Source organism: Petromyzon marinus, chromosome 1 (genome assembly GCF_048934315.1).
Source record: "Petromyzon marinus isolate PM22_M1 ecotype Great Lakes invasive population chromosome 1, UKy_Petmar_22M1.pri1.0, whole genome shotgun sequence".
NCBI lineage: Eukaryota > Metazoa > Chordata > Hyperoartia > Petromyzontiformes > Petromyzontidae > Petromyzon > Petromyzon marinus.
This window is the reverse complement of record NC_133667.1, coordinates 9,310,276-9,321,164: the sequence shown is the minus strand read 5'-3', so window position 1 is coordinate 9,321,164 and position 10,889 is coordinate 9,310,276.

Below are 10,889 nucleotides of genomic sequence, written 5' to 3'. Positions count from 1 at the left end.
ACTGACGAATGTTAACATTGAAGGGTTTTTGTGTGGCGTATGTAGTGACTGGACAAACCAACTCCTCAGCGGTTGATTTGATAACCCAGTGTAATCACAAGGTTGTAATCTATATCCGAACTGAGGATCTCGGTGATAGTCATAACGGTTTGTGGACAATGCTCAACCAGGTTGGGTTTGACGTTCCAAGTTTAGGTCGAATTTTAACTTTGATAATTTGCCTATTTTTCACAATGTTTGCTCTGAAAATCTCAAAATTAAAGATTCCTTAATTAAACTTATTTAGTTTAATACCTTTTTAGGAGTGTCCTATGGGCTGTTTTACCAGATTTTTCTCTTTATTATACACGTATTGAACTTGCCGTGTTTTGTTTATATACCGGATCTACGAAGCCTAACGAGCTGACATTTTTCTACAGACTCACCTCGTGTGACAATTCAAGATTTTTTTTAAAACGGTCCAGGTCCTGTCAATTGTGGTCCTATTCGTGTTCAAATTTTTTTTTATCACGAATGGCTGCGCCCATCTACCACGGCAAACGTCTGGTCCAATCACAGTGGCTGTTCCTGGCCAGTCCGACCAATGAAAGGAGCGCTTATCAACGATTGTCAAGACGCCGGAGCGGCCGCTGTGTTTCCTCTCTAAGTGCGAGAGCAAGTATTGTACTTAAAAACAATGATGTGAAAAAACTAGCTTTTTAATCCACACGCTTTTATTTGCACTCAAGTAGAAAATACATAATTTTGACCCCAGAATTAATCAAATTTGTGCTTTATAAAAGTGGGTGGCTTCCATTCTGATGTTTAATTTTCTTTATGCAAGCCACCCACTTTTATTGAGCACACCAAATATAATAAGAATGTTTCTTCTACTTTTGAGTGCAAATAAATGCGTGCATTGAAAAGCTTGTTGCTTTACCAATATTTTGGGGGTATGCAAACCAAAACAAGTGCACAGAGAAATCCCATGAGAACAATCATACTGATGTAAGGGATGTCGGAGGAAGGATTCCCACCAAAAGGAAGGGGAGTGGGACTGTGACAGGGGAAGGGGGAGGAGAAAGCGAGGAGATGGAGAGAACCGGCGGGAAGAGGGGAGATTTTAGCGGGAAACAGATTGAGAAGGCTGGGGACGAGTGTGGACTGAAGGAAGGAATGAAAGTCGGAACCCCCTTGCAACCTTGTGTCGGCTCTCCTTTACTCTCCCACTAGACAAGCCATGTCAAACATTCTTGTTGAGGTACAAGCTCCTTGTCCAGTCGGTGAGGCTTGCACATCCTCAAGCCAGAACCAGCAGTTGAGAACTCTCCTTTGAGGTGACCCATTAACTCGATCACGGAGCTACTGGTGGATTAACTAAACTATTTTTTTTTATTTTACCAGGTAAGGCCCACTGAGCGAAATAAATCGCTCTTTTTGCATAAGCGATCTGGCCACAAATAGCTCGACGAAGTGGCTTGTGGAAATGTGTAGCAGCCACATACTCTAAACGCATGTTTCTAATAGTGGAGGGGAAAAACCAGAGCACCGGGGGGGAAAAAAACCCCCATGTGACCACGGGGAGAACATGAAAACTCCAAATATACAGGCATCGGGGTTGTGATTGAACCCACGACCTTCTGCATACCAGGCATGGGAGTTGACATTTTGCTATCGCGGCGCTCTTACCGGATGTTATCACTACCACGCCCATTTCTCCATCTGCCAAAAGGTGCGCTGGACTACTAAAAATTCTGGACAAACCACAAGTTTGTTGTCGCACTGTATTTAAGGGGCTTTCTGCCTAAAGGTGATATATAAGGTGCATGTCTGCTTGCAGGCGTGTTGTGTTGTACAAATGCCCAACCTCATTCTCACTTTCCCATGGTCTCTAGATTGACCAAAATAGGAAATCTAGTACAGTACTGTAAAATAATTGTAGGCTTGCTCTGTTGAAAACTAAATGCATGAAATCAGGATTCTATAGTTATTATAGTAGGCCCCCACCCATTGTGTGTTTATCATGAAAATAACTCCATGTTTGTTTAAGTTAATGCTAATGGGAAATAATTGCCAAGTTGGACTAATTAACAGATTTTTTTGTGAATGTGAAATCACCGCTGATCACGATTACCTCTAAAAATAATCCCCTTCATGCAGCAGATTGTGTTAAAGAGTGTGAGCCTCCGGGGGGCTCCTGGCGGGTGGAAGAGGCGGGGGGCTTACAATGACCGGGAGAGATCGTGTTCGTCGTTTTATTAGAGGCCACCGTCACATCAATGTGCTCACGGTGCCGGACGACGTCCGTCCTCTTAAGGGCCACGCGTTTCTCCTGCAGCTCTGCATTTCTCCTGCAGAACTGACTTTTTGTGTTTAGTTCGTTGTCCTTCCCCCGCGCCTCCCAATTTGCACGGTTGGCTACGTGCGGTGCGAAATACGTTCGACATGCATAAAGCCTCGCCGTTGTAAAGCGCGTGTACAACATGCAAAGGACCAAACCGCACAGAACGTGCCCGATCTCTTGTCGCACCTTGGAAGCTAAGCAGGTTTGAGCCTGGGTAGCACCTGCATGGTGCGACTGCCATGCATAGAATGTGTTATAGTTTGCTATCATGAAACGGCTTTATTATTAATCGAAGGCGGCATAAAATAAACGTTTTTTTCTTTCGGTACCAAAGGTTTATTTAACTCTACGCAATTATTACACCCCATAACGCACAGATGTGTTAAAAGTTAGAATGCTATGTTCACATCTGGAGGGGGGGTGGTACCCAGTTTCTTTCTCACTGCTTGATAATGTATTATTGTAAGTTGGAACCGTACGTAGCCAACCGTGCTAATCGGAGGGTTGATTGATTACCCATCCACTCCTGTCACTTGCTCATAAGCGGTCAATGGTCTCCATATCACTTGTTTTTATAAAACACTTTCTCCTGCGGAGGGAGCTGGTAGGAACGTTGGGTTGCTCGGTCAATGACCAGGGTCAACGGCGACACCACGTGGTGTATTCCGCAAATATGCCCGACTGTGAGGGCGGGCACAAGCCTGCGTGAAGTAGGTTAAACGTTGAGTTTTATAAGGGCACTACGGGGTGACCAGCCCCGCCACACCCAGCCTCACCCCACCCCCCACCCAGCCCCTCCCACCCTCCCCACCCAGCCCCAGAACCAAAGAGCATGGCTCATTGCAGTCACGAAAACTTCAAACCTAGGATAAAATGTAACCTTTGAGCAACGTGTGACCTATTTGCCTACGTTAAGAAAACGCCTGAAGTCGCGAGCTTCTCGACAATGAATGGTGCGCCACCCGCTGGATGGTGCACGCGAATGCACTTCGCGCGCGATGTTTCAAGTTTCAAAATTTTCAAGTTTCATTTATTAGGTATATAGATAGCCCAGTGAGCCACGCGGCTCTTAAGTCGGGTGCAACCGCGGCTGATGTCGATGGCAGCGCAACAACTACAATTTCACATTCGGGTAGTCGAGCCAGATAACCGCGTCGAGAGCAGCGGAGTTCGCGTATCGCTGTGCGTTACTCCTTCGTGTTTGTGGTTCGGGCATTGCGTCGTTGTACGCTGTGCGGTCGCTTCTGGATGACCACAGTTGCACAATTACTTGGAGGGTTTAAAAATAATAATCATTCGTGCATAAAGGGGGCCGTCCGTAAATGACGTCACGCAATTTTGGACGATTTTTTTTTACCCCCCCCGTCCCCCCCAACCACTTCGTCGCACGGCGTCCCAAAAAGTCAGACCCCCCCCTCAAATGACGTCACAAAGCTTTGCCCCCCCCCCCCAAAAAAAAAGCATGCTTCAAATCGCTTTAAACTGTTGTTATTGTAGTTCGTGTTTAATGTGGCGCTGGCACTCTGATGTTGTAGGAGAAAACATTTATCAAAAATTAAGTAGAACGTGTTGTCTATATTATTTAAAGTTGCGCATTTTGATGTGACGTCACATTTCTCAACCCCCCCCCTCTCGTCACACATCGTCACAAATGTCTGACCCCCCCCCCCACCTAGGTGCGTGACGTCATTTATGGACGGCCCCTAAGGTAGACGCATCTGCCATGATTTGTGCGATTTAGGGCAGACTATGAGTTTCGTGGGCGATCAAACCCAGGGATCTAAGCAAGGCCTTGTGATTAGTGGGACACAATGTGTTAGTATGCAAACGTTCAAGACTCCAACCACTGAAGATGATGGTTATCGCTGATCAGCCAACGTCATTTGGAGCACTTTTTCCTGCATATAAAGTTGTTGCAGTTCTCAGATGTGCAGCATGTGTGTTATGTTTGCATTGGGTATGTGTTTGAAATGCAGATTAATATTCAGTCATTCCACATCGAGTCGTGGAACATATATTTGGAATCATTATAGAAATATAATCAATGTAGGAGAGACCCAAGACCCTATTTCATGTTTAGTAGAAATACATATTCGAAAAATGATTTTATTTTAAGTTATAATACTGCAGAAAAATATCCAGTTTTTAAAGATTTAATTATAAATATTGATCATTGCAAATGTATTTCCCTAACATCCCTGTCAATGTAGTATGCATGTACAGTATACTCTTTGGTTCTTTCGGTAAAGTCACGTAGGTAGAAAAATAAAATAAATCAAGACGTTTTCGGACATAACACCCAAGCGTCCCGTCATCAGGTGGGAAAGCGATGGTCTGCTGCTGAGGCAGACGGTTTTATAAGGTTTGAAATGGGTGTAGCCCAAGGGTCATACAGAAGTGGGCGGGGCTAGTGATGTTAATGTGAGAAATTAGCATGTAACTGTAAGATAGGAGGAGAGCGGCCTCCTAAACGAGGGCACGGAAGTGGCTATGTTAATGTGAGGGGTTAGCATGATGTTAATGTGAGAAATTAGAGGGCACGGAAGTGGCTATGTTAATGTGAGACATTTGCATGATGTTAATGTGAGACATTAGCATGATGTTAATGTGAGACATTAGCATGATGTTAATGTGAGACATTAGCATGATGTTAATGTGAGACATTAGCATGATGTTAATGTGAGACATTAGCATGATGTTGATGTGAGACATTTGCATGATGTTAATGTGAGACATTAGCATGATGTTAATGTGAGACAATAGCATGATGTTGATGTGAGACATTTGCATGATGTTAATGTGAGACATTAGCATGATGTTAATGTGAGACATTAGCATGATGTTAATGTGAGACATTAGCATGATGTTAATGTGAGACATTAGCATGATGTTGATGTGAGACATTAGCATGATGTTAATGTAAGACATTAGTCCGATGTTAATGTAAGACATTAGCACGATGTTAATGTGAGACATTAGCATGTAACTGTAGAAAAGAAGAAGAAGAGCGGCCTCCTCGACGAGGGAGTGCAATTCTAGATTTAAAGCTTTCGTGACTGCAAGGATCCATACTCTTTGGTTCTATTGGGTAAAGTCACGTAGGTAAAAAAATGACAAAAATCACGACGTTTCGACGACAACACAAGTGGCCTTCATCAGGTGAAGGGACCAACCTGTCCGGAGGACAGGTTGGAGTGAAAAAAGTCAAGCGCAGGTCACCTCCTTTAAGCTGTGAGTGGGTAAACAGAAAAGACGCCTTGACAAAGGAATTAGCATAAAATGTAAAGTTGTGCAAGCTCGCAAATATAATCTATTTGCGAGCTTGCACAGCTTTACATTTTATGCTAATTCCTTTGTCAAGGCGTCTTTTCTGTTTACCCACTCACAGCTTAAAGGAGGCGACCTGCGCTTGACTTTTTTCACTCCAACGCTGTCCTCCGGACAGGTTTGTCCCTTCACCTGATGAAGGCCACTTGTGTTGTGGTCGAAACGTCGTGATTTTTGTTATTATATTTTTTTACCTACGTGACTTTACCCAATAGAACCAAAGAGGGAGTGCAACCCAACGGATGCAATCCAAGTGACATGTGAGCATGAGAGTGCAATCCAAGGGGCATGTGAGCATGAGAGTGCAATACAAGTGACATGTGAGCATGAGAGTTCAATCCAAAGGCATAAGAGGGCAATCCAAAGGGCCTATGAGCATGAGAGTGCAATCCAAAGGGCATGTGGGCATGAGAATGTTATCCAAAGGACATGTGAGCATGAGAGTGCAATCCAAAGGACATGTGAGCATGAGAGTGCAATCCAAAGGGCCTGTGAGCATGAGAGTGCAGTGGCATGTGAGCATGAGAGTGCAATCCAAAGGACATGTGAGCATGAGAGTGCAATCTAAAGGCATGAGAGTGCAATCCAAAGGCATGAGAGTGCAATGCAACGGACATGTGAGCATGAGAGATCTGAGAGGCATAGAGAGAGACACACAGAGAGTCGAAATAACAGCTGACATGGAGGTAGGATGGAAACATCACAATCATTTAAGACTTTACTTGGTTAATAACGTCCTTCCAATGATTGCTCAGTTTGTACCCATCCTCTTGGTTGAAGTTGTGTCTGTGTTTATATATCTGGATGGCTTAATGAACAAATCTCTGAAGGTAGCCGGTAGGTTTGCAGAGTACCTCCGTCTTGGAAAAATCAATATCGTGTGAGCCCACAGCGTTAAAACAATGATCAGCAACGGCAGAGGTATTGGTCCTACCGTGTTTCAGATCCGCCTTGTGTTCGCGAACGCGGTCCGAGACATGTCGTTTCGTTTCCCCAATGTAACTGCTGCCGCAACCACAGCTCAGTTTGTATGTACAGTATGTTGAGCTTATTTTGCACTGTACGTTGCCAACCGAGCTAATCGGAGAGGTGTGGGGGAAGTTCAAAATCTAAATTAGTTTTCAATCAAGACTTAAAAGAGCATCGCTCCAGTGGCTTCCTAATATCGGAAGAGCGTTCCAAGATGGCCGCAGAACCGCATCTGAAAGCGCGCGATGCAGTGACCGCCGTCTTTGTTCGATGGCAAGCCAACAGCCGGGTAATGGTTCATGTTCCTTGACGAGGAATTTCGGTGAATTCGTGGCAAGCACTTTGCATGTGTAATGAGTGACTTCCGAGACGCGACGTGTCGAGCTGCTCCTTTTTATTTCTCACACTTTAAATTTCGATTGAAAGCTTTCGTGACTGCAGGGATTCATATTCTTGGTTCCTTCGGTAAAGTCACCACGTAGAATGGAAATAATAAAATAATAAAAATAAAACGTAATAAAATGATCACGACGTTTCAGCCACAACGCAAGCAGCCGTCCTCAGGTGAAGAACAGAGCTGTCGGAAAGACAGCGTCTTAATGAACACAGAATCACTGAGCGACATTGGGGCCATTCATAAATGATGTCACGCACTAGGTGGGGGTGTGAGACATTTGTGACGATGTGTGACGAGGGGGGGGGGGGTTAAGAAATGTGACGTCACATCAAAATGTGCAACTTTAAATAAATATAGAAAACACGTTCTACTTAATTAAATAGACTTTTTAATAAATGTTTTCTCCTACAACATCAGAGTGCAGCGGCACATTAAATGTGCACTACAATGACAATAGCTTAAAGCGATTTGAAGCATGCTTTTTTGGAGGGGGGGCAGAGCTTTGTGGCGTCATATTTGAGGGGGGGGGTCTGACTTTTTGTGACGCCGTGTGACGAGGGGGACGAGGGGGGTCAAAAATCGTCCAAAATCGCGTGACGTCATTTATGGACGGCCCCATATACACTGGGCTACGTAATGCTGACCAACTCATACAGCCACATCGCCGGCGCCTAACTATACAGCTGGGTGACTAATACAGCGACGGCGACGATGGGGACCGTACAGCGGATCGGCTATACGGGCTGACGATGAAGAAGAGATGACGGCGACGACAGCGACGGCAGCCAGGACCCGAACACCCCACGACAGCCCCGAACCTCCGGTTACCTCCCTCTTATATACTCCTCAGTGTGGCCAAGCCCCGCCTCTGGCCACGCCCCCCTTCTAGAACTCTCGTGCAGGTTCCAGGAGCTTCCCGACTGATCCCCGCCTCTGACCTTTGGCCCATTTACGCCCCCCCCCCCTCTCTTATGGTTGGCTGTTATATAGCGCACCCATACCCGTAGTTATCCTTCATGGTCAACAGATGGCACCCTGTCACTACACACGTAACGAGTGCGACCTTATGTCTTCGTTCGGGAACCGGAAGCCGATGCAGCTCGGCGATTACTGGACGGACGTGGTCGCATCTTGCAGTACCCATCACGAGACGTGCCAAACAACATGTTGGCCTCGCATCACGAGACAAATAGTTAAGGTTGACCAAGCTACTGGCCGAGGTGAATGAGGGACTGCTGGGTGAATGAGGGACTTTCTTCTACTGAGGAGAGGGGGACTGAGGAATGACAGAATGGATCGAGGGGCTCCTTGCTCAGAGGTCGGGTCGAGGTGATGTGGGTCGCCTAGAGATTGGACCCGCCCTCCTAGTGGTCCTGGGGCTGACCAACACGAAACACCTATAGCTCCCGCTCCAGGGTGCTGTACCCCCCCCCCCCCATCCCCTCATCTCCATTCTCTTTCTCCCTCCCGTAATCTCCCACTCCCTGCATCTCCCATCTGTCCCCACTCCCCTAATCTCCGATATCTCCCCACTCCCCTAATCTCACATATCTCCTCCCACTCCTCTCATCTCCCATCTCTCCCCAACCCCTCTCATCTCCCATCTCTCCCCCATCTCTCCCTCACTCCTCTCATCTCCCATCTCTCCTCAACTCCTCTAATCTCCCATCTATCCCACAGTCCTCTCATCTCCCATGTCTCCTCCCACTCCCCCATCTCCCATCTCTCCCCACTCCTCTCATCTCCCATCTCTCCCCACTCCTCTCATCTCCCATCTCTCCCCACTCCTCTCATCTCCCATCTCTCCCCACTCCTCTCATCTCCCATCTCTCCCCAACTCCTCTCATCTCCCATCTCTCCCCAACTCCTCTCATCTCCCATCTCTCACCAACTCCCCCATCTCCCATCTCTCCCCCACTCCTCTCATCTCCCAACTCTCCCCCACTCCTCTCATCTCCCATCTCTCCTCCCAATCCCCCATCTCCCATCTCTCTCCAACTCCTCTCAATTCCCATCTCTCCCCAACTCCTCTCATCTACCATCTCTCCCCAACTCCTCTCATCTCCCATCTCTCCCCAACTCCTCTCATCTCCCATCTCTCCCCAACTCCCCCATCTCCCATCTCTCCCCCACTCCTCTCATCTCCCATCTCTCCCCCACTACTCCATCTCCCATCTCTCCCCACTCCTCTCATCTCCCATCTCTCCTTCCACTCCCCCATCTCCCATCTCCCCCAACTCCTCTCATCTCCCATCTCTCCCCAACTCCTCTCATCTCCCATCTCTCCCCCACTCCTCTCATCTCCCATCTCTCCCCCACTCCTCTCATCTCCCATCTCTCCCCAACTCCTCTCATCTCCCATCTCTCTACAACTCCTCTCATCTCCCATCTCTCCCCAAGTCCTCCATCTCCCATCTCTCCCCCACTCCTCTCATCTCCCATCTCTCCCGACTCCTCTCATCTCCATCTCTCCCCACTCCTCTCATCTCTCATCTCTCCCCAACTCCTGTCATCTCCCATCTCTCTCCAACTTCTCTCATCTCCCATCTCTCCTCCACTCCACCATCTCCCATCTCTCCCCCACTCCTCTCATCTCCCATCTCTCCCCAACTCCTCCATCTCCCATCTCTCCCCTAGTCCTCTTATGTCCCATCTCTCCCCAACTCCTCTCATCTCATATCTCTCCCCCACTCCTCTCATCTCCCATCTCTCCCCAACTCCTCTCATCTCCCATCTCTCCCCCACTCCCCCATCTCCCATCTCTCCCCCACTCCCCCCCTCTCCCATCTCTCCTCCACTCCTCTCATCTCCCATCTCTCCCCCACTCCCCCCATCTCCCATCTCTCCCCCACTCCCATCTCTCCCCCACTCCCATCTCTCCCCCACTCCTTTCATCTCCCATCTCTCCCCCACTCCTCTCATCTCCTATCTCTCTCCAACTCCTCTCATCTCCCATCTCTCCCCCACTTCCTCCATCTCCCATCTCTCCCAACTCCTCTCATCTCCCATCTCTCCCCAACTCCTCTCATCTCCCATCTCTCCCCACTCCTCTCATCTCCCATCTCTCCCCACTCCTCTCATCTCCCATCTCTCCCCAACTCCTCTCATCTCCCATCTCTCCCCAACTCCTCTCATCTCCCATCTCTCCCCAACTCCTCTCATCTCCCATCTCTCCCCAACTCCTCTCATCTCCAATCTCTCTACAACTCCTCTCATCTCCCATCTCTCCCCCACTCCCTCCATCTCCAATCTCTCCCCAACTCCTCTCATCTCCCATCTCTCCCCAACTCCTCTCATCTCCCATCTCTCCCCACTCCTCTCATCTCCCATCTCTCCCCACTCCTCTCATCTCCCATCTCTCCCCAACTCCTCTCATCTCCCATCTCTCCCCAACTCCTCTCATCTCCCATCTCTCCCCTACTCTTCTCATCTCCCATCTCTCCTCCACTCCTCCATCTCCCATCTCTCCCCCACTCCTCTCATCTCCCATCTCTCCCAAACTCCTCCATCTCCCATCTCTCCCCCAGTCCTCTCATCTCCCATCTCTCCCCAACTCTTCTCATCTCCCATCTCTCCCCAACTCCTCTCATCTCCCATCTCTCTCCAACTCCTCTCATCTCCCATCTCTCTCCAACTCCTCTCATCTCCCATCTCTCCTCCACTCCCCCATCTCCCATCTCTCCCCCACTCCTCTCATCTCCCATTTCTCCACACTCCTCTCATCTCCCATCTCTCTCCAACTCCTCTCATCTCCCATCTCTCCTCCACTCCCCCATCTCCCCATCTCTCCCCCACTCCTCTCATCTCTCATCTCTCCCCACTCCTCTCATCTACCATCTCCCCCCCAACTCACCCATCTCCCATCTCTCCTCC